The sequence below is a fragment of the Anabrus simplex genome, chromosome 1 (genome assembly GCF_040414725.1).
Source record: "Anabrus simplex isolate iqAnaSimp1 chromosome 1, ASM4041472v1, whole genome shotgun sequence".
NCBI classification, from domain to species: Eukaryota; Metazoa; Arthropoda; class Insecta; order Orthoptera; family Tettigoniidae; genus Anabrus; species Anabrus simplex.
In genome coordinates, this window is record NC_090265.1 from 537,300,497 (window position 1) to 537,324,540 (window position 24,044).

Below are 24,044 nucleotides of genomic sequence, written 5' to 3' on the forward strand. Positions count from 1 at the left end.
TCTATTCCTTTTTGCCCACTTCACATTTCGCATTCTTGTACTTACGTCGTTCACCAATCAGGTCTAGAATCTCCTGAATTATCCATTTTCTTAGGTGATTTTTCTTTTCTTCCTATCATTTCTTCAGCAGCCGTAGACCTCATTCCTCACGACTGTCCATTCTTCCTCTATTGTGTTTCCTTCAGCCTTTTCATTTAGTCCTTATGCAACATTTTCCATGAAATAGTCCTTCACACTCTTTTCTTTCAACTTGTCTAGATCCCACCTCCTTGCCTTCCTTTCTTTCTTCAATTTCTACAGCTTCAAGTGGCATTTCATGACCAAGAAGTTGTGGTCAGAGTCCACATCTGCTCCTGGGAAAGTTTTGCAATCCAGCACCTGGTTTCGGAATCTCTGCCTAATCATAATGAAATCTATGAATAGTGAATATTCACGACCGCATTGTAATCGGAACCGACTTTCAACTTATTAGGTCGTGTTACGAACATTTAGTACATGTTGAAGAGATGTTAAGTACAGAACAAAAATAGCCAACCAGACACCAGTGGGATCCGAACCCACAACCTCCCGATTTTGCGTCGGTTGCTCTACCAATTGAGCTATGGTGGCCTAGGCCATCTTTCTGTTGGAAAGGATCTAAGCTACAGGTCTGGTACTACTACCATCACACTGTAGAGTGCATTTACGTTGCCCGTTGAGGGCCAAGTCAATGAATATTGAATTTTCACGACCGCATTGTAATCAAAATTGACTTTCAACTTATTAGGTCGTGTTACGTACATTTAGTACGTGTTGAAGAGATGTTAAGTACAGAACCAAACTGGCCAACCAGACACCAGTGGGATCCGAACCCACAACCTCCCGATTTTGCGTCGGTTGTTCTACCAATTGAGCTAAGGTTGGTTTCGATAATGAAGTCTATTTCATACCTTCCAGTGTCTCCAGGTTGTGTCCACGTATACAACTGTTTTTGTGGTGTTTGAATCAAGTATTAGCAAGGACTAAATTATGTTCAGTGCAGAATTCAAGCAGCCGAGTTCCTCTTTCACTCCTTTGTCCCAATCCAAATTTTCCTACTGTATTACCTTCTCTTCCTTGGCCTACACTGCATTCCAGTCTCCCATCACAATTAGATTCTCATCACCTTTTACATATTGTATTAAATCTTCTCTTCATATATACTGTACTATTTTGGTGGGCATTGGTTTGGTGTCTATATTGACAACAATAATCCTTTCACTATGCTGGACCGGGCGAGTTGGCCGTGCGCGTAGAGGCGCGCGGCTGTGAGCTTGCATCCGGGAGATAGTAGGTTCGAATCCCACTATCGGCAGCCCTGAAGATGGTTTTCCGTGGTTTCCCATTTTCACACCAGGCAAATGCTGGGGCTGTACCTTAATTAAGGCCACGGCCGCTTCCTTCCAACTCCTAGGCCTTTCCTATCCCATCGTCGCCATAAGACCTATCTGTGTCGGTGCGACGTAAAGCCCCCTAGCAACAACATCACTATGCTGGTCATAGTAGCTTACCTGCTGCCCTATTTTCTTATTCATTTTATTAAACCAACTACTGCATTTTCCCTGTTTGATTTTGTGTTGATAATTCTGTAGTCAAAGCCTCCGTGGCTCAGACGGCAGCGCGTCGGCCTCTCACCGCTGGATACCGTGGTTCAAATCCCGGTCACTCCATGTGAGATTTGTGCTGAACAAAGCGGAGGCGGGACAGGTTTTTCTCCGGGTACTCCGGTTTTCCCTGTCATCATTCATTCCAGCAACACTCTCCATTCTCATTTCATAGCATCTATCATTCATTAATAAATCACTTTGGGAGTGGCGACCCCATCGTACTAACAGCCTATATGTGCTTCATTCATCACATCCCTGACCCGGTCAATGACTGGAAAACAGGTCGTAGGTTTTCATTTTCAATTCTGTAGTCACTTGACCAAACATCCTGCTCTTCCTGCCAACGTACTTCACTTAAACCAACTACATCTAACTTTAGTTTAACCATCACCCTTTTCAGATTCTCTAACCTACCACAATAATTCAAACTTCTAACATTCCACACTCCGACTCATAGAATGTCAGTATCCATCTTCTTGATGATTGCCCAGTCTCGTGTAGTCCCCACCCAGAGGTCTGAATGGGGGACTATTTTACCTCCGGAATACTTTACCCGGAAAGAAGCCATCATCAGTACATCATTCATACAGAGAGAGCTGCATGTCTTCGGGAGTTAGTTACGGCTGTAGTTTTCCGTTGCTTTCAGCCATGTAGCAGTATCAGCACAGCTAAGCCATGTTGAGTATTATTACAATGCCATATCAGTCAGTCATCCAGACTGCCACCATTGCAACTTCCAAAAAGCTGCTATCCCCCTTTTGATGAACCATTCGTTAGTCTGGTCTCTAGACAGATACCCATCCGATATGGTTGCACCTGCGGCCCGGTTATCTGCTTCATTGGGACATGCAAGCCTCCCCATCATGGCAAGGTCACATGGTTCGCAGGGAGGATTTTCTTTATAGGGGTAGGAATTAGAGGTGGAATAATTTTCCAAGGGAGATCTTCAATAAAGTTCCAACTTCCTTGAAATTAATTTAAAAAAGACAAGGCAAACTACTGGTAGGGAATCTACTCAAATAGGCCTATACCCACACAGCAACTACTAGGATGATCATGATGGAAATGTGATCAGATGTAGAATCAGTATACTAAAACATTAAGTATTCAGTTGAAGTCTACAGTATTCTGCAAGATAACATTTTTTACATGATGGAGGATGTATTTTTTCAAAGGAGAAAAGTAAGATTATCAGTTCATAATAATTGTTACCATCATTCTACAATTAAAATTAACATTCATCTTCATTATAGACTGTTATGCCTTTCTGCGTTCAGTCTGCAAGCCTCTGTAAATTTGCTAATTGCCGCTACAATTCTTTATTTGTAACTAGTTCTGAGGCTTTGTTTAGGTCTATACCTCTTATTTTTAAATCATTGGAAACTGAGTCTAACCATCATCGTCTTGGTCTCGCTCTACCCCTCTAACCCTCCATAACAGAGCCCATTATCTTCCTAGGTAACCTATCCTCCTCCATTCGCTTCACATGACCCCACCACTGAAGCTGGTTTATGCGTACAGCTTAATCCATAAAGTTTATTCCTAAATTAACATTTATTTCCTCATTCCAAGTACCCTCCTGCCATTGTTCCCACCTGATTGTACCAGCAATAATTCTCGCTACTTTCATGTGTTACTTCTAGCTTATGAATAAGATATCCTGAACCCACCCAGCTTTGACTCCCATAGAGCAAAGTTGGTCTGAAAACAGGCCAATGTAAAGATAGTTTAGTCCAGGGACTGACTTCCTTCTTACAGAATACTGTTGGTTGCAACTGTGAGGTCACTGCATTAGCTTTAGTGCACCTTGAATCAATCTCGCTTACTAGACTACCATCCTGGGAGAACGCACGTCCTAAATGCTAGAAATTATCGACCTGTTCTAGCTTTGTATCACCTATCTGACATTCAATTCTGTTGAATTTCTTACTTACTGACATCAATTTAGTTTTCAAGAGGCTAATTTTCATACCATACTCATTGCACCTATTTTCAAGTTCCAAGATATTAGACTGTAGGCCTTCGGCACAATCTGCCATTAAGACCAGGTCGTCAGCATAGGCTAGACTGCTTACTACTTTTCACCTGACTAAATCCCTCCCTGACCTTTCAGCACATGATCTATGTAAACTATGAACAATAAAAGATTACAGCTTTGTCAACCCCTGTAAGTATCTTGAACCAAAAACTCATTTTACTGTAATTCTCACTGCAGCCTAATTATCAACATAAATGCCTTTGATTGATTTTAAAAATCTACCCTTAATCCCATATTCCCCCAGTATGGCAAACATCTTTTCCCTTGGTACTCTGTCATATGCCTTCTCTCGATCTATGATATGTAAATATAACTCTCTATTTCTCTCGTAGCATTTTTCAGTTGCCTGACGCATACTGAAAATCTGATCCTGACAGCCCCTCTGTGGTCTAAAACCACACTGGTTTTCATCCAACTTCCTGTCAGCCACTGATCTCATCCTCCCTTCAAAGATGCCAGTGTACACTTTGCCTCGTATACTGATTAATGAGATACCTCAATAGTTGTTGCAGTCCTTCCTGTTCCCTTGCTTATAGACAGGTGCAATTATTGCTTTTGTCGAATTTGAAGGTTCCGTACTAACACTCCATGCTAATCGTATTACTCTGTGAAGCCATTTTATCTGTGCCTTCCCACTATACTTCACCATTTCAGGTCTTGCTGCTTTATGACAATGGAGGTTTTTTTTATCATCCTTGCCACTTCATCGAGTGTAATTTCTCCAACATCATTGTCCTCCCTATGAGTTCAGCTGTTTACAACTTCACGAGGAAGATACCCTTTTACATTGAGAAGATTTTCAAAATATTCCTTTCACCTCTCCAGTGATTTCCCAGGATCTGTTATGAGTTCACCTGATTTACCCTAAGTATTATTCATTTATTTTTTCCCTCCTTTCGTAAGATTCATTATTACTGTCCAGAAGGGTTTTCCTGCTGCTTGACCTAGTCTTTCAAAGTTATTACAAAAATATTCCCACGACTTCTGCTTGGATTCAACAATTATTCGTTTTGCTCTGTTTCTTTCCTCTACGTACATTTCCCTGCCTGCATTAGTCCTTGTTTGGAGCCATTTCTGATAAGCTTTCTTTTTATGTTTACAAGCTGGTCTCACTTTATCATTCCACCAAGCTTGTCTCATCTTTACACACAGTTGCTCCTAGATATTCCCTTGCTGTTTCTACTACAGCATCCTTGTATGCCACCCATTTTCTTTCTGTATTCTGAACCTTTTTACTGTCCACTGTTTGGAACTTTTCACTAATCATATCTATGTACTTCTGTCTAATTTCTTTGTTCTGGAGATTTTCTACACTTATCCATCTACAGACAGGTTTCACGTTCTCTGTCCTAGGCCTAGAGATACTCAGTTCACTACAGATCAGGTAGTGGTCTGTATCATCAAAAAATCCCTGGAATACCCTCACATTCCTGATAGATTTCCTTGAATCAAGTTCGGTTATGATATAGTCTATTATGGATCTGGTAACCCTACCCTCCCATGTGTATCGATGAATAGCCTTATGCTTGGAAAATGTACGGTATGCGCCAAAATATACAGTACTCATTTTCATGCAGTGCGCATGCGCACGCCTGAGCATCTGCGTGTTATTACACCGCCATGATGATTTGTTAGTTGTGTAAAGAATGCTGTGCTCTGTGATTGGAAGTGACAGTGGGTCTCACGATGGAGGAAAAAGTGTTTATAGTGGAGTATTATTTTCGCTCGTACGGAAACGGTTATCAAGGTGGGCCGAGTTTAAAGTTAGTGGTGGAACAATATCGTGAACACTTCAATAAGCCAGCACCTAGCAACACAATTATGGTATCTATTGTTAAAAAATTTCATTGCACGAGTAGTGTATTGTGTCAATGCACGGGAGGGTCTGGTAGGCCAGTAACTGTGTCAACAAATGAAAATCATGGACGTGTCCTCAATCAGGTGTTGCAGTCTCCAAAGTGAAGTCTTCGGTGTGAACAGCCCTGAAATTAAACATCAGCCCTGCATCACTTCGAGAGTTGTTTAAAGACAGGTTGATTTCTGTACCGAATACAGGTTGAGCAACGATTGACGAAGCATGATAGGCATGTCAGGGTGGAATATTGTGCACGATTTTTGGCCATGGTGTACGAGGATCCATATTTCTTGTTCAGCGTGTGGTTCTCCGATGAAAGTCACATTCACTTGGACGGTTTTATCGATCGCCAAACAACTCGCTTTCTTGGTTTTGAGAGGCAAGACACTACAGTCCAGAAACCGCTACATAGTGTGCGTGTGACGATTTGGTGTGCAGTGTCAGGAAACGGTGTGCTAGATCTGTATTTCATAGAGAATGATGCTGGTGCACCTCTTACTGTTAATGAGGAACACTATAGGAACATGGTGATCAGGCTATTTATTCAGGATCTAATAAGGTTTTGTCGTGCCAGGAACATACAGATGAATAGACAGTGGTTCCAACAAGACGGGGCGACCTGCCACACCGCTCGACAGACTATGGCTATGCTGCAAAAAACGATTCCAGGACGAGTATTTTCCCGCGGGTCTGAGTTTTCCTACCCATCACATTTCCCCGATCTCACACCGCCTGATGCTTATGTGTGGGGAATGTTAAAGGAGCAAATTTTCACTTGTCCAGATCCACCCAAAACTGTGCCTGCATTACGTCAGAAGATCGTCTTGTTCTTCGGGACTCTGCAGCAACCTATGTTCCAGAATATGGTGGAAAATCTGCGTGATCGTTATGAACACTGCCTACAGCGCAGTGGAGCACATTTTGAACATTTACACTAAAATCTCGATAAGTATGGTAATGACAATAAGACTAACATAATTTCCAGTATTGTATATTTTGGCGCATACTGTATTTGTAACTGCAAATCCCATACTAGCAAAGAAGTGCAGCAAACGCTTCTCATTCCTATTAGTTTCCATATCCTCCCCACATTTACCAATCACTCTTTCATATCCTTCAATTCCATTTCCAGTTCTCGATTGAAATCGCCCATTAGCACTATTCTATCCTTGCTGTTGACCCTGACTGCGATGTCACTCAATGCTTCATAAAACTTGTCAACTTCATCCTCATCCGTACCCTCACATGGTGAATACACTGAGAAAATTCTCGTCCTAATTCCTCCAACTGCCATATCTACCCACATCATTCGCTCATTTACATGCCTAACAGAAACTATGTTGTGCGCAGTAGTATTCCTGATTAACAGTTCTACCCCACACTCTGCCATTCCCTTTTTAACACCCGTCAAGTATACTTTATAATTTCCTCTCTCTTCCTTGTTATCTCCCCTTACCTGAATATCGTTAACTCCTAACACATCCAGACACATCCTCTTTGCTGACTCAGCCATTGAAATTAATGATAAGAAAACTGACCATCCCTGCAGTTTAGGGGTAGTGAGCCTGCTTCTTACCGGAAGGCCCCAGATTCGATTCCTGGCCAGGTCAGGAACTTTTACTTGGATCTGAGGGCTGGTTCGAGGTACACTCAGTCTTCGTAGGAGTAATTAAGGAGCTATCTGATGATGACGTAGTAGCCCCAGTCTAGAAACAGGTTTCATCACACTGGCCACACATCTCCTCGTAGCCTGTAGGCCTTTGGGCTGAGCAGCAGTTGCTTGGTTGGCCAAGGTCCATCATGTTTTCTTTGTGGTAAGAAAAATATATACAACAATGATGAAGGTAATTACAGGTACTGCTGACCATGAATTATGAGAGGACGGAAGTCATAAGAAAGAAAGAAAGCAAAAAATAAGAGATAAATATATAAAATTGCATATAAACCAACAGATAAGTTGTGGAAGGGAATGTACCTCGAAAAGACAGAGGCTTCAACACAGCACTGGGAAAACTAAAAGTTCATATCACCACATTACAACACTAAATTGTTTTTAATATTTAAAGAGCTCTCTGGAATAATGATGTTAGCACCACATTTTGTCAAAGCTATGTTTCAATGGAATAAGGTTGTTTATCCTTGCGTACTCCTGCACTCTTGTGGCTGTACATGAACTAGAAGTCCATACAATCATTGTTCAAATGTTGATATGCACAGAATAATGTTGGATATCCCCAAAAGATGGCTGATTCCTCCGAGATACCTGTGTCTCCAGTTACATTGAAAATGTTAAACGAAGGCAAGTAGAGGACCATAAACATTAAAGAATGGAAGGATAACAAAAGGAAATTTCTTAAGAACAGCAGAAGGTCATATATAATGGATTTATTAGATATGAGAAATCAAAACCTAACCTGGTAAGTGGAATAATGTTGTTTATCCCTTATCCTTTATGTTCAGTGGCTTTCCCTATGCATATTAATTTATTCTGAAAATAGTAAACATAATTCATAAGATATGTGTACGTAAACACGAGTAACATTATTCCTGACACCTTGCTCTCTTATTACGAGTATTTCAGGCTAGAGTATGTAAATGTAAAGCTGCTGTACAACAATGTCACACTCTCACTCCAGAACAAAAGGAAAGGGCACTTTCAGCATTCTGTAAAATCTCATATGATAAACAAACAGCTTTTATAGCGCACAAATACATGGAAATCTAACTGATAAAGCAAAAAAGGGTACAAAAATCTGTTTACAAGAGGCACTGTACCTTTAACTATTTCATTAACATTGAACAAGTTAAAGCATATTCCGGTTTGTCAGGTGCTTTGCGATGTGCATGCTAATACACCCAGCCGACTTCAGGTTATACAGAACAAATTGAAATCAAATTTGGATCTGAAAGACCAGCGAGGCACACATGGATGAGGATAGAGAATTAATTCTTCAGCATATTGGGTCATTCCCATTACAAGATAGTCATTACAATAGGGACAAGCCTTGCAGGCAATATTTACCTGCAGAACTATCAGTGAAGAAAATGTACAATTTGTTTATGGAAAAATACCCTGAGACTAATGTTAAGCTTCATCTGTATAGGGAAGTTTTTCACACTGACTTCAATTTTAAAGTTTGGAGTGCCATGGTCGGATACATGTGCCACTTATGTCCGGTATTTTGTTAGGATTTTTAATGCAGATAATGAAAATGAGATACACAGTCTGCATAATGAATGTTCTGTATACCAAAGCAAAGCTGAAATGTCTAATAGTAGGTTAACAGAAGATGATGCCCATAATGGCAATGCAACAATGCTTCTGTAGCATGAAACAGAGGCTAAGCGTGGATCTTCTGAAATTGCATCGTGTATACTGAAGTATGCGGTAGACACCTTCAAACCTCTTCAGAATGGCATTGAAAGAAAGCTGATAATCTGGTCTAATAGATGTGTAGGCCAGAATAATAATTGGAAAGTACTTAGTTTGCTATACTATCTGATACAACTGAAATATGTCACTGAGGTCAATCAGAAATTTTTGTGCAGTGGCGCAGCTTTCTGCCATGTGATCACGACTTTGCTCAAATGAAAAGAACAGCTATGGTGTATGTTCCATTCGACTAGGTTGAACTCGTTACTCAGGATTGTCAGAAGAACCCATTCACAGTGTGCTTCATGACACAAGAACACTTTGAAAACTCCACAACAGTGGAAAAAAGTATTCAACGAAATGCAGGGTTGAAAATCACAAAAGAAATGCAGCTTCAAATCTTACATGATGATCCACTGTCTGTACAGATAAGTGTATCACACGATGTTCTTCAACCTTGGATAACATACTCCATCAAGAAACCAGTGAAGAACAGCCCTTTGTTTATGTCATACGGAAACTTGCCTGCCAGTACCCAATCAACTAGGAAGATATATGATCATCCTCCGCCAAACACCCTTGCTAAAAAGAGGGATCTTAATAACAAATTATATACCACATGAAAGTGCTAGAAAGTTTTACTTAGATTTGCCTGCAGAGTAATATGTAGCAATAGTATGTGTATGAAAGAAACATTTTGACATTCATGTACGACTTATCAGTTCCCTTAAAATGTTATTTGGAGTTTAATTTGTACTTGAACAGTTCATATTATTTTTGTAGCAATTAGTTAATGTCATAGTGTAATTATGAGCATAATTTTATGTTAAAAATATGATTGAAGTGTTTCAGTATTATTTTGTAATCCACTCAGTTATACAACATTATTTCACTGAAGACATGGAAGAATTTAATTTTTTTCTTTGTTTTGCATTTATTTTGTGCAGATTAGCATAATTGCATGTTTAAAAATCCATTGTCCCTATGATGATGTCAAAAACTACTTTAAAATATAAAATTATCAGTATTATTTTGTAATCCACTCAGTTATACAACATTATTTCACTGAAGACATGGAAGAATTTAATTTTTTTCTTTGTTTTGCATTTATTTTGTGCAGATTAGCATAATTGCGTGTTTAAAAATCCATTGTCCCTATGATGATGACAAAAACTACTTTAAAATATAAAATTTTGAGGTTTCCACAGATTTTCAACATTTTATTGAGTGGTGCTTACAACATTATTCCAAGGAGCTCTTCAATTGTTTCCCTCATGCAGGACTTTCAGAGAGATCACCCTAGAAAATAATTACCAGAGAATCTTCGTCAGACTCTTTACCAACTGGCTAGCAAAGGAAACAGACCACCTCATTCCCAAATAGCAATAAGACTTCAGGCCTAAATACAACTCACTGCAAGTAACAGAAAGCCTCATAATATAATATTATGTGGAATAGAACAAGCACTCCAACACATAGAAGAAAATATCACACAGCCTTCAGCCATCTGAGCTAACGTGCATGTGTGTGTGTTTTTCTTTTAGCTTTGAATACATTGGTTAGTATTTGCCACTGATGCAATAGAACAGATCAAAAATTTAAGAAAAATAAAGAAAAAAGAGGGAGAAAATTGAACTGAAAACTGAAGAACATACACTTTAAACATTATAAACATAAAAATAACATACGGTATAGTGGTTAAACCTTAGGTACAACAAACAATGAAATTGATTAACTTGGTTGCAGGAAGGAGCTTTGCTGATGATTAACAAGGAGTTAGTATAATTATCTGAAATGCTGTCAGAAGGAAGGAATCAATTTACAGGAGAATGAAATTACTAACATTAAAAATAAAATAAAATAATGACAATGGCTTATAAAAAATGAGATGATTTAGCAAACATACTATGCAAATGAATTCTTCATTAATTAATGCATTTTGTTGTATTCATCCAGGAAGCAGGTCATTAAGTATTTTTTGAGAGACGTGATGTTAGCAGAATTCATAAATAGGTGAAGATTAAAATTATTATAAAGCCGTGATGCTACTCCGACTAAAGATCAATTTTATTTTACAGTACAATGTATGGGAATCTGAAGTGTAGATTTTGGGTATCTGTTGTTTCTATGGATGGTGTTCATTAATCAAAATAAGTTATAGATAATCATATTATACAATTATTGTGCATAAGTAGTGCAACAGACAGCTGCGTACGTTTTCAAACTTTTAAATACTGAAGTTGTACATAATAATGTATTCATCATGTCTAACATCCGAAATGTAACGAACACAGATGATCTGAACTCTCTGCACTTTCATATTCAATGTATCAGATAAAGCACTGTTAGCAGCTGATCCATAGTCAATGAATGGAAATATCAGAGCTTCGATAAGTGACTTACGCATATTGGGAGGAATATATTGAATATTACTCTTCACGGCATGCATCAGTGATACTGTCTTTTTTACCATAGCTACTGTGTGCTCATAGGATCAGCCATGCTGCAGTTGCACCTTCTGGTCCAGTGAGGAAAGCAATGGCAAACTACCTCACTCCTCATCTTGCCTAGTTCGCCTCATTTGGGCTCTGCCATTGGTTTTTGCAGTTTGCCTATACCTGCATAGCCTTTGCTGGTCCTATTTGAGGATCCAACCAGCCTCTAGGCTGATGACCTAACAGACAGACACTGTGTGCTCCAACCATGACACAGTTCTGTAGAAAATCATTCCTAAGTTTTTGACTGTTATTGTAGGGGATGTCAATGTCTGGTAAAAGTAAAATCATTGAAGAAACTGTCTTTCATTACACACAAATGACATAGTACCTCTGTGTTTCTCAAGATTATCCTACTACAACATAGTATAAGTGATAGCATAGCAGTTTCTGAGAACATCTTCCAAAACAATGGAGTAATGCTGGGAGATCCCATGAATCCACCCCCCTGTGGGTGGGGGTGGTAAAATAACACCCACAGTATCCCCTGCCTGTCAAAAGAGGCGACTAAAAGAGGTCTCAGTAGCTCTCAACTTGGCCCCCCCTCTAGGCACACCAAGACCATGACATTGGTGTGGGGGCTTGCGTGCTTGTTGATCCTGAGAGCTGTGCCAGCTCAGGGTTAACCATGCTGGATTTGCCTCGGTATAGGGCCAGACTAACAAGGTGTCACCCGAGTTGCCTGAGAGGTGTCTGTGCTCTTTTTCCTTCATTACTATTTCTACTTTTCTATCCTAACGCACTTAAATTTCATTTCTCTTTCTGTCTAGCCAACCTCTCTGCCCCGGGTAGTAAAATTTTATGGAGGTTTAACCCTCCCTTAATCACAAGTTTCGGGTCGTGGCAAGGTGATGCATGGCTACTAGGAGAGTAGTTCTTAGCGACCCTCCCCGGTCACAAGTTTTGGATCGTGGTGAGGTGATGCATGGCCACTGGGAGAGTAGTTCTTAGTGACCCCCTCCAGATACCAGGTACCCTCTGGAGGATATAGCCTTGCATCTGATATGTCAGGGCTCTGCCAAAGGTCGACCTTCTTATCTTGGGTACTCGTGGGACTATGCATGGTTTCTAATTTTTTTTGGTTTTAATTCATTGAAAGAGGGTGGCAGCCTCCAAAAAACAGCATCTTCTAAAGTAAACAAAGGAAACGGTATATGCCAATTGATTTGAATACAGAAAGGGACGATCGGCTCCCTCGATTCCTGGTAGCTTCCAGAATCGATGGTCAGAGCTTTTTAAATGAAAATCCTTTCTTAATAAGCAATTCATTCTGTTGAAGATATTGTTGGTTGTGAAATGGAAGAAATGCGGAAGTTGCGAGATGGATCAGTACTGATCAAAACATCAATGGCAGAGCAGAGTAGACGGTTGCTTGCGGCTACAATGTTCGGGAACGTGGTGGTCAAGATCGACAAGCACAAATCCCTGAACTCCTGCCAAGGAGTTGTTTTGCGCGTGGATTTGGTCAAGGCTTCTGATGATGACATAATACGGAACCTTGCACTTCAGGGCGTTACCGACATGCATAGGTTAGAAAGGCGTGATAGTGATAAGCTGCTCGATATGGGCACTTTCATATTGATGTTTGATGCCCAGTCATTGCCTGAAAGAATCAAAGTTGCCATGTACCATCTGACAGTCCGACTTTATATTCCAGCACCAATGAGGTGATATAACTGACAAAAAATTGGACACACCTCATTGCGTTGTCAAGGTTCATCGACCTGTGGGTTTTTATGGAAAATTGGTGCATGCTGGTGTCGAGTGCACATCACCACCTGTGTGTTTCAACTGCACTGGTGTGCATGCTCCAATATCCAAGGGCTGGCCACTTTCAGGAAGGAGAAAAAGATCCAGGAGATCAAAACACTGGGTAAACTATCCCATCCAGATGCCCATAGGAAGTTTAACTGTATGGCTGCTCCACAGTTCTTCATCTCCTTCGCTGAAAAGGTCACACAAGTACGGATCTCGCCAGAAAATTTTGTACCCGCAGCAAGCACTTCCAGAACTGAAACATAGAATAGTAGCCACCAACAATTATCAGTAATGCAGAGTACTGATGGTTCAAAGAAGTTACTTATACCATATGAGAAACAAACAAGTGCATTATTGCCAACGTCGTCTGGGAAGGCTACTTCCCAGGAACATTCGCCTATAATATCCAATAACGGATCATTTATATTGGTATTATAAATTTTCTCATTCGGGACAAATATTTCAGGTTCCCTATCGGAATCAACATCTATATCATCTGGTGGCCAGGCAGGCATCAATTTTTGGTAATGAGATAAAGTCTCTCATAGTGCATTGGCACTGCCAGTGGCTCCAAGTAGCCTACGCAGTAGCCTCCACGGTAGGCACTAGCCATGTGTCTTGGTGGGTGTGCTATTTACCAACTGATGAGCCCAACTTGGCACACTGGGGTGAAGCGCTGGCAACCAGGAATGAGTTAGCTGAAAAATTTATAATGTCCAATAATGGACCGTTTATATTGGTATTATAAATTTGCTCATTCGGGACAAATATTTCAGGTTTCCTACTGGAATCAACATCTATATAATCTGATGGCCAGGCAGGCATCAATTTTTGGTAATGAGATAAACTCTCATACTGCATTGGCTACAAGTAGCCTACGCAGTGGCCTTCACAGTATGCACTAGCCATGCATCTTGGTGGGTGTGCTATTTACCAACCGATGAGCCCAACTTAGCACACTGGGGCGAAGCGCTGGCAACCAGGAATGAGTTAGCTGGAAAATTTATAATGTCCAATAACGGACCTTTTATATTGGTATTGATAGCTTGTGTCATGAGTTAAATATAGATTGTTGTTAAACTTGACTATATTGTTGTTTGAGTCATCAGTCCATAGACTGGTTTGATGCAACTCTCAATGCCACCCTATCCTGTGCTAACCTTTTCATTTCTACGTAACTATTGCATCCTACATCTGCTCTAATCTGCTTGTCATATTCATACCTTGGTCTACTCCTACCGTTCTTACCACCTACACTTCCTTCAAAAACCAACTGAACAAGTCCTGGGTGTCTTAAGATGTGTCCTATCATTCTATCTCTTCTTCTCATCAAATTTAGCCAAATCGATCTCCTCTCACCAATTCGATTCAATATCTCTACATTTGTGATTCGATCTATCCATCTCACCTTCAGCATTCTTCTGTAACACCACATTTCAAAAGCTTCTGTTCTCTTTCTTTCTGATCTAGTTATCGTAATAGGTTAATATGGTTGTTTGATCCTGTGTTGACTTGTCTGAAATCTATTACAGAACTATTTAAAATAGTTTTACTTGAGTCCGCCTTGTCAGTACACCTTATAATGATTAAAAACTATTTATTTTACCATACATGTTTTGGGAAATCATCCATTCCCTTCATCAGCGATGTCAGCTTAAAGAATAAAACAATATAACACTATCTTTTTTTTTTTTTTTTTCAATTTAAAGCATTTGATCATTTAAGGAACAAAAAGAAGAAAAAAAGAAAAATCTTGATCCTAAATTTATACAGGTATTCTCATTCGGTTCAACAAAATTTTATGTGGTGATCATTTTCATAATATTTCATTATTTTCTTTATTCATTGATATGGTGAATTAGGACACAATACTTCTTTAAATTGTAAGAAACAATAGATAGATAGATTTAAATATAGATATCGGTGGTTGTCTTGAGTAGACTTTTAGCAAGGTAACTCCGTGGTTAGTTCCATGACCAGGCATAAGGCTAGATCTACTCCATGGACCCAAGGTGAACACAGATTCTTCGGTTTATCGGAGGTATTTCCAGGACTTCATTCACCAGTATCCAGCCCCGAGACATATCTTCACGGATGGTTCTAAGATCAGAGAAAATGTTGGTTGCTCTTTCATTACCGATGATATAAGCATGAAGATCTCGCTTCCTAGTGTATGTATTGTGGCCTGTATAATGCGGAGCTTTACGCCATCTTAGAAGCTCTGCAGTTTGCACTGGGTGATGAAAGAAACCATTTTCTCATGTGTACTGACTAGTTAAGTTCTCTGCAGTCTATTGAAATCTGTTTCTTGCAACACTCATTGATGCAGCAGATTCATGACTTTCTTGCCAGGCTGAGATTGTGGGAAATGAACTTGCGGGTGAAGCTGCAAAGGAAGCGGTACTTTTGCCTCAAAGACCTATAAGTGTACCTGCTATAGATATTTGGCATCCTGAGAATCAGAGTGGCTAGCTATCCAAACCTCCAGCAAGCTAAAAGCAATTAAGAAGACAACTACTGTGTGGTGGTCGTCTTTCCGACCTTCATGGAGAGAGGCCATAGTATTGTGTAGGCTGAGGTAGGTCACGGACGATCTACGCACTCTTCTCTACTAAAGAGAGAAGACTCACCCAGTGTGTTCTTGTGGCGCCGACTTCACCGTGGCCCACATCTTCACAGAGTGCACCGATCTCTCTGGCCTGAGATGGAGCCTCGGTCTGCCGGAGACACTCAATCACATACTAGCTGATGATGCGACTACTGCTGATCTTGTCATCCGCTTTATGTGTGACAGTGGATTAATCAAGGGTATAGTCAGGGAACTCACGTTCCCTTTTGATTCGTTAGTGATTTTTTTTTTTGCTTAATTGAATATCTTTTTGTTTTATTTTGTACTTCGTTTTGAAATTCCTTCATTGAATAAATAATTTTGTTTTATTTTAAATTTATTTTCCACTTAATTTCTTCAGAGAGGATGATTACCTAGTGGTACTTCCTTTTAAAACAAAATCACCACCACCATCTCAACTTGGGAGTGTGTTTTGTGACCTTGGGGGTCTAAGCTGAGTCCTGGCATTGCTTCTACTTACTTGTGCCAGGTTCCTCACTTTTATCTATCTTATCCGACCTCCCTTGGTCGACTCTTGTTCTTTTCTGACTGTGACAGTATTAGGTTTCTGAGGCCTTGGGAGTCTTTCATTGTCATGCTCTTTATCACGCTTTTCTTTCTTTGGCCGATACCTTCATTTTTTGAAGTGTTGGAACTCTTCCATTTTTTCACTCTGATTAATGTTAATAGAGGATGATTGTCTAGCTGTACTTCCTCTTAAACCACCATCACCACCACTCCCATGAATCCCATACTATTCAATATAGCAATGGCAGACATATCCCAAATAACAGAACATAAGGAGATAACACATATAACACTGGCATCCACTACCCTATCCACACTCCAGAAGGCTGTCAACAAACTGGTAATAGATATATGCAGAGGAGAACAGAGCGCATCAAATAATCTTCAGAAAAGGAGGCAGTGGCACAGACAACAAAAAATGTTTTAAAACAAGGTCCTGGAAACTGCACAGACCTTCAGATACCTCAGAAAGACTACGGACAACAGGCAAATAAAAATATATATTAATGGGTGAAAATCAGCCAGCACCACGAAAGCCATATAAAAAATCTCTACAAAATCTCAGCAATGAGAATTTTTCAATTGGTGATAAGCTGCACTGTAACCTACGGTAAAGAGATTACCTGGAAGAAGCTATTAACCCTTTCACTCCAGTTGACTGCTGTAACAGTCGGGAGGAAGCTGTGCCGCACACCTGGTGGACTGCTGAAACAGTTGTGCTGGAGCTGTGCCTCATAGCCCATCGACTGCTGTAGTAGTCGTGTGTCTTTCGGCTGTTTTCCATTTCGCTATGCTAGACTGCTGGGGAAGTTCGATCTTGGAGGTCTCTTGTGGCTGACTTGGGAGTCTATAGTTACAGCTATGATCAACAGGTGACAGGAGTAACCATTTCGAAAATGAAAGCAATGTGTCCGGTATGCTACTCACTTCACGCTTAGTTGCTCCCCTGTGTTGACATGCTTGTGCTTCTTGATTTAGCTTTCAGTTGCTTCTAAATTGTGAAAGGCCTGATGATGGAGGAAATATTTATACTGCAGAGGAAGCTCAAGCCCTCATATTGGATAGTGACTTTGGAGAAGATGACGATGATAGTGATTTATCATCTGATTCTGCTGACGGAACAACTTCAATCATGCCTTCTACTTCAAACAAAAGTTTGGCCTACTTCGACTATTCAACTGCAGATGAAGATAGTGAGGATGAAGACCAGGTGCCTGAACCACTGAGCAGAAAGCTACATTGGGAAAAGAAGAACCTGAATCCAAAGAAACGTGATTTTGATGCAGCTAATTCTGGACTGAAAAGTTTAGTGGACATTGCTAGCATGTTAAGTTTCTTTCAGCTGTTTTTTAACACGAGTATCATAACTCTTCTGTGTGAGGCGACTAATAGATACTTTTCTTGAAGGTGGCTGCAAGTGGAGGTCCGCATTAAAAATAAAATACATTTTAACCTCTTCCTGTTCTCTCCTTAAGCTGTATGCTGCATGCGGACAGGAGAGCGGAGCGAGACAAGTATCTTGTACAGCGGGCTCAGAGAGCCTCTCGCTGCTCGCGTCCAGAGGGTTATGCCACTGTACTCTTGCTACGCCAAAGTGAAAGAGTTAATAATGGACCTGAGGATGATTTAAGGGACTAAAGCAAGATTCTAGGAAAGAACTTTAAGCTTAGCCTATGAATTAATCACTGAACCTTTTTTCTTGGAAGATTTCAGACTACAGTTACCACTACCACACACTTTGCAGTATGCACAACCACTGAAAAAGAAAAAAAGGAAAACAGAATATATATATATATATGGGAGGACATTTATGCCATAGATACTATGATGGCTCACAAATGGACATAAGCAAATGAAGATGTGCCATCTCACCAGACCCCCTGCCCATGAATTCCATCATAAACTGTGCGCTACCCAATCATACTACAAAGTCAACAAAGAATACATGGGCTAACTCTGTGGTGAAACCTGCAACTGCTACCATATTCAACAATGCAAAAATATTGCCAAGTCAATGTCAGAGTACAGCAAAAATACCATAACTAATATTCATGCAAATTTGTGCATATTTCTTCATTGTTGTTGTTGTTGTTGTTGTTGTCGTCGTCGTCGTCGTCGTCGTTGTTGTTGTTGTTGTTGTTGTTGTTGTTGTTGTTGTTGTTTTGCAGACAGTTTACAGTCCTGCTCTTATCTTCCTTGACAGCCCAATTTCACTCAGCTTATAGATGATAGCCCATCTACTCACCAAATCAAAAGCTTTCTCCATATTGATTGCAGTGATGTACAATTTGCCTCCTTTCCTTCACAAGTATTTATCCATCATAGCTTTTTACTAGTATTATTATCGTTTGTCCTCCCTCACTTTCTCAATCCTGATTGATGTCTCAACAGGATTTACCACCACTGTGTCTAATTCATGATTCTTCTTGCCATTGTCCCTGTATACAGGATGAATCACTTAAAACTACCACCACAAATAAATCTGAAGTGAAATGTGCAATGGATGTGTTGTCTTTGCAGAATGGAAGTACATGCAGAGACTCATAAATGTAGCCCACACAGCAATTCCAGTAATGCTTGAAAAGTGGTTTTCAAGTGTAAAGTTTGTTTTTAAATGGAAAAATCTCTAACATGAAGAAAATAAAAATAGAGGTGATTAGAATCACATTGGCGTTTTGTTGCAGGCCGCTACTGCATATGTGCAAATAGTTCATAAAATATTATCATTTACGTCTGGGGGTGCTGTCCGCTTCAGTTGATGGGCCGCTAATAGGGTATGTGTGCTTACCCCACCCATATGTGTATGTTTACCAGCTGTGTTCAGAAAGAGACTATTACCTACAGTACATGCTTCCGGCCTTTAACTCAAAGATCATTGCACGTGCCATAGGATTTCAGAAGAAATGTCTGTACTGTCTGCTTCAGTACAATGTTTCATGTCATCTGGTGTAGTCAGTATTTCCTTGTAGACTACATATTTTAGCTTTCCTCACAGAAAAAGTCTAGAGGTGTCAAATCGGGAGGGAATAGGATGACCAGCTTACAGGTCCTCTTCACCCAATTCAGTGATCAGGAAACATTTGTCCAAGACAAGCTGTACTAAGTCTTGCTCTATGAAGTGGGCACTTAACAATCTGATATCACATGTTCTACCTTCTCTGCAATGGAATGTTCTCCAACATTGGTGAACATTTGTGTGTTAGGAAGGTGACATACTTGTTGGCATTCAGTGACCTATTTATGAAAAAAATTTCCTGTTAGATGATGGTTCACTGTTCTGCACCACATGTTTACACTCCACAGACGTTGACTTTCCACATGGTGAAGTTAGCGGGGATTGTTTACTCTCCAGTAATGCCTATTTCTAAGGTTGACATAGCCATAGTTTGTAAACATTGCCTCGTCCATAAACAAGACGTATCACCTTCATATCCATTTACAGAAATTGACACAATTCTGAAAATTATTTTCATGTAGCTCTTGATGGAGAGAGACATGATATGGATATGATGGTGCAGAATACATAGTACAGGTGCCTGACTATTGCTACTTCCTCTCGTGATAGCCTGGGTGCTAAAGTGGAGATCCACATCAACATCTGCTAGAACATTAATTTCACCCTCTTCTCCAGTCATTCGTTTGTTTCAGGTACATCTTCGTTGTGTTAGTCTCCCAGTTTCACGTTGTTGATTAGAAAGGTTCGCAAATAGGCACAGAGATGGGTGACAACTATCAGGATGATACTGTATATTTACGTAGGTCGTTCCCTTCCCTGTCCTTTCATTATTGTTATTTCGTCTCGGTGTTTTCCAAATTCGTATGTTCCTCGTCGCCAGATGTTTCATTCTAGGCTTGTGTCTATATCATACACCTGTCAGTGTCATATGTTATGTACACACGTTATATGAACCGCTTAGACTGATTCTTGGTTTGGTCGGCCTCCACTTCGAACGTTAGCATTGTGCCACGTCCTGGGAGCCATCTGGTGGTGAATGAACATACCATTTCCACTTCTATTATAACGTCTAAATTTTAAAGAAGCCTTTCTCGTGGACAGTCGAGATTTCTTCTGAGGACACAGAGCACAGTTCTCTGCGAAACGTAAAGAATTTCATCTTATTTTCTTGACACGGCATAAACTCAAAAGCCTATACATTATCATGTGTATAAGTACGGCCGCGAAAGCATCAGTGGCAACTATCAGGATATCTCTCAGTGTACACCACATTGCATGGAGGCATGGCATTCTATTGGATGGAAGCACAGCATTTCATTAACTACTTGCACTAGAGCCCTGCAATAAGAGCCACTAACAAGCATGGTTTGAAATCGACTTTCAACCTATTAGGTCGTGTTACGTACATTTAGTACGTGTTGAAGGGATGTTAAGTACAGAACAAAAATGGCCAACCAGTGACCAGTGGGATCCGAACCCACAACCTCCCAATTTCGCGTCGGTTGCTCTACCAATTGAGCTATGGTGGCCTAGGTCATCTTTGTTCTGTTGGAAAGGATCTAAGCTACAGGTTTGGCACTACTGCCGTCACACTGTAGAGTGCGTTTAAGTCGCCCGTTGAGAGCCAAGTCAATGAATATTGAATTTTCACGACAACATTGTAATCAAAATTGACTTTCAGCCTATTAGGTCGTGTATTTAAAGATGAGAATTTCATTATGTTCCATATTGAACTGAGTTCAAAATTAAATTGAAAGAAGTTATATAATGGTTCAACCTTTTCAATACATATAAAATTAGAAATGTAATGTTACATTACTAGTTGATTCCAAGTGGTACCATTTCGACCACTGTAATACCAGTATAGATGGTCCATTATTGTTCCAGGTCATCATCAGCCAATCACATAAAATATAAAAAATAATGCACAGGAAAATAATAGGTGATGTATAAATTTTCCACTAGTTGTAGTTCATGAAGTATTTTAACACTTATAGCAGTAGCACTGCATGTTGTAAGTTCTTAAAATCTTGAAGGGGTCAAGGATCAATCGTATAAATGAAGCCAGACGTAAGTTCTTGGAGAGCAGTAAAACTTTTGTGCTAATAGCACTATGTTTTTAAATGTTTATGAAACTTGATGAAAAATTTAATAGCTCTAGGATCAAGTTTTTAAACGTTGCTAGACGTGAAATCGTATAATAAGTGTAATATACTTGACAATAGAAATATATAGTAAGGTTTATAAAATTTCTTACATCAGCTTCTTGAAGTTTGGAGATGCAGAACAGTTGATATAAATAACAGTTATGAAGAAAAGTTAAAAAGCGCAATATTAGAACAATTGAGAATCACATTTACATAGCGTGTGATTTCTTGAAGATAAGAGCTCAGGTAGTTCTTGAGGTAGCGTAAGGTTTAAATTTAAATGTTATAATGATCTGAACCATAAGTGATATTATAATACCCAGTTCAGTGCGGAAAAGAAAAAGAGAGAAACAAAGATGTTAATAGAAGATAAAATAGGTGTGGAATAGAATATAAATAATGACTAAAGTAGGTGAAATAATATTTTTTTAAATGAATTATATATAGCGAGTGGCTGAATTAGTTAGGAGATGATTAATAGAGCGGGAAGTGTAATGAAGGAAGAAGAAAGGAAAGGATGGGATAGGGGAATAAAGGAGGAGTAGTAGTTCTAATATTGTGCTTTTTAACTTTTCTTCACAATTATTGTTTTTTATGTCAACTGTTCTGCATCTCCAAACTTGAAGAATCTGTATTATACGATTTCTTGCCTAGCAACATTTACAAACTTGATCCTAGAACTATTTAAATTTTTCATGAGTTTCATAAACATTTAGTGCCATTTGCACATAAGTATTATTGCTCTCCAAGAACATATGTCTGGCTTCATTTTATGTGATTGATCCTCGGCCTTTTCAAGATTTTAAGAACTTCCAGCACACAGTGATACTGCTATAAGTGATATAATAATTCATGAACTACAACTAGTGGAAAATTTATACATCACCTGTTATTTTCCTGTGCATTGTTTTTTATATCTTATGTGACTGGCTGATGATGATAGTGGTCGAAACCGGTACTGCTTATAATCAACTAGTAATGTAACATTACATTTCTAATTCTACATGTATTGAAAAGGTTGAACCATTATATAACTTCTTTCAATTGAATTATTAGGCCATGTTACGTACATTTAATACGTGTTGAAGAGATGTGAAGTACAGAAAAAAATGGCCAACCGGACACCAGTGGCTTCCGAATGGGCGACTTAAGCCCACTCTACAGTGTGATGGCAGTAGTACCAGACCTGTAGCTTAGATCCTTTCCAACAGAACAAAGATAACCTAGGAAACCATAGCTCAATTGGTAGAGCAACCAACGCAAAATCGTGAGGTTGTGGGTTCGGATCCCACTGATGTCTGGTTTGACCATTTTTGTTCTGAACTTAACATATCTTCAACACGTACTAAATGTACGTAACAGACCTAACAGGTTGAAAGTTAATTTCGATTACAATGCAGTCGTGAAAATTCAATATTCATTGACTTGGCCCCCAACGGGTGACTTAAACGCACTAAACAGTGTGATCGCAGTAGTGCGAGACCTGTAGCAACAGAATTTGCAACAGAACAGAGATGACCTAGGCCACCATAGCTCAATTGGTAGAGCAACCGATGCAAAATTGGGAGGTTGTGGGTTCGGATCCACTGGTGTCTGGTTGGCCATTTTAGTTCTGTACTTAACATCCCTTCAACACGTGCTAAATGTACGTAACACGACCTAATCGGTTGAAAGTCGATTTCGATTACAATGTGGTCGTGAAAATTCAGTATTCATCAAGCATGGTTCCATTAAAAAACATAAACTTAGTGCTCAGAAACTACTTTCCAAGCATTGTTGGTATTCATTTGTGAACTACTGTATGTACTTCCACTCTATGAAAACAATGCAGCAATTACACATATCTCATTTCAGAAATATTCGGAGTGATAGTTTTAGGTGATTCATCTATATATCTTACTGAGTGAGTATAAAAAGGATCATTATTTCCAGCTCTAGTTTCTTGGGTGTGGTGTACAAGCGCTCGCTACTTCTTCTTGTCAGAATATAGTTTCTATTCCTCTTATTTCCTCCCACATGACATTCCTCTTGCTGGCTTCCAATTTCCCTGTGTCTATCCATCGATTCCTTGGTGTCCCTATTGGTCTCTTCCCTCTCACTTCTCTGTCAAGGTAATTCCTTGCTGTTCTCCCTCTTTCTGTCCTCATTACATGTCCAAACCATTGTAGCCTGCTTCTTCCTAAAAGGTTGGTAAGAGGTATTTTGATGCCAGCCTCCTTCCTGTTTGCTTCATATCTAATCTTGCCTTTCCTGGTCTTTTGGTTCATTGTTCTGATGAATTTCGTTTCTATTAACTGTAATTTACTATTAGCCTTGTTGTCAAGGGTCCATAGGTGAGAAATGGAATGAAGTAGGAATAAAACATGATCAGTTTTGCTTTCTGGGGTATCTTATCTTCGCACAGCAGATTTCTCACTTGAAAATAAAATTGAGTAGCATTTTGAGCCCTATTAAATATTTCTTATTTTATTGTGTTTTCTTTTGAAATGATACTCTCAAAGTATTTGAAGTTAGAAACAGATTGTGACTCCAGAAAAATATTTGAATCTGTGCCTTTTCTGTTGATAGTCATTTCAACAGTTTTTTTAAAACATGTTTAGTCCATTTTATTTAAACTTGTCATTTCAAAGATTTGGTTTCTCCTGTACTTCTGCTTCATTT

At 39.5% G+C, this 24,044-nt stretch overlaps 1 protein-coding gene and 1 non-coding gene across 3 annotated transcripts in view; one reads left to right on the forward strand and one right to left on the reverse strand.

Annotated features, from left to right (window-relative positions):
- Window positions 1-24,044, forward strand: part of LOC136857096 (enoyl-CoA delta isomerase 2) — a 165,326-nt gene that overhangs the window by 15,264 nt on the left and 126,018 nt on the right. The gene's annotated exons all lie outside the window — the stretch shown is intronic.
- TRNAL-CAA (transfer RNA leucine (anticodon CAA)) lies at window positions 537-610 on the reverse strand. Its single transcript has one exon. It is a non-coding gene; the product is annotated as a tRNA-Leu (tRNA).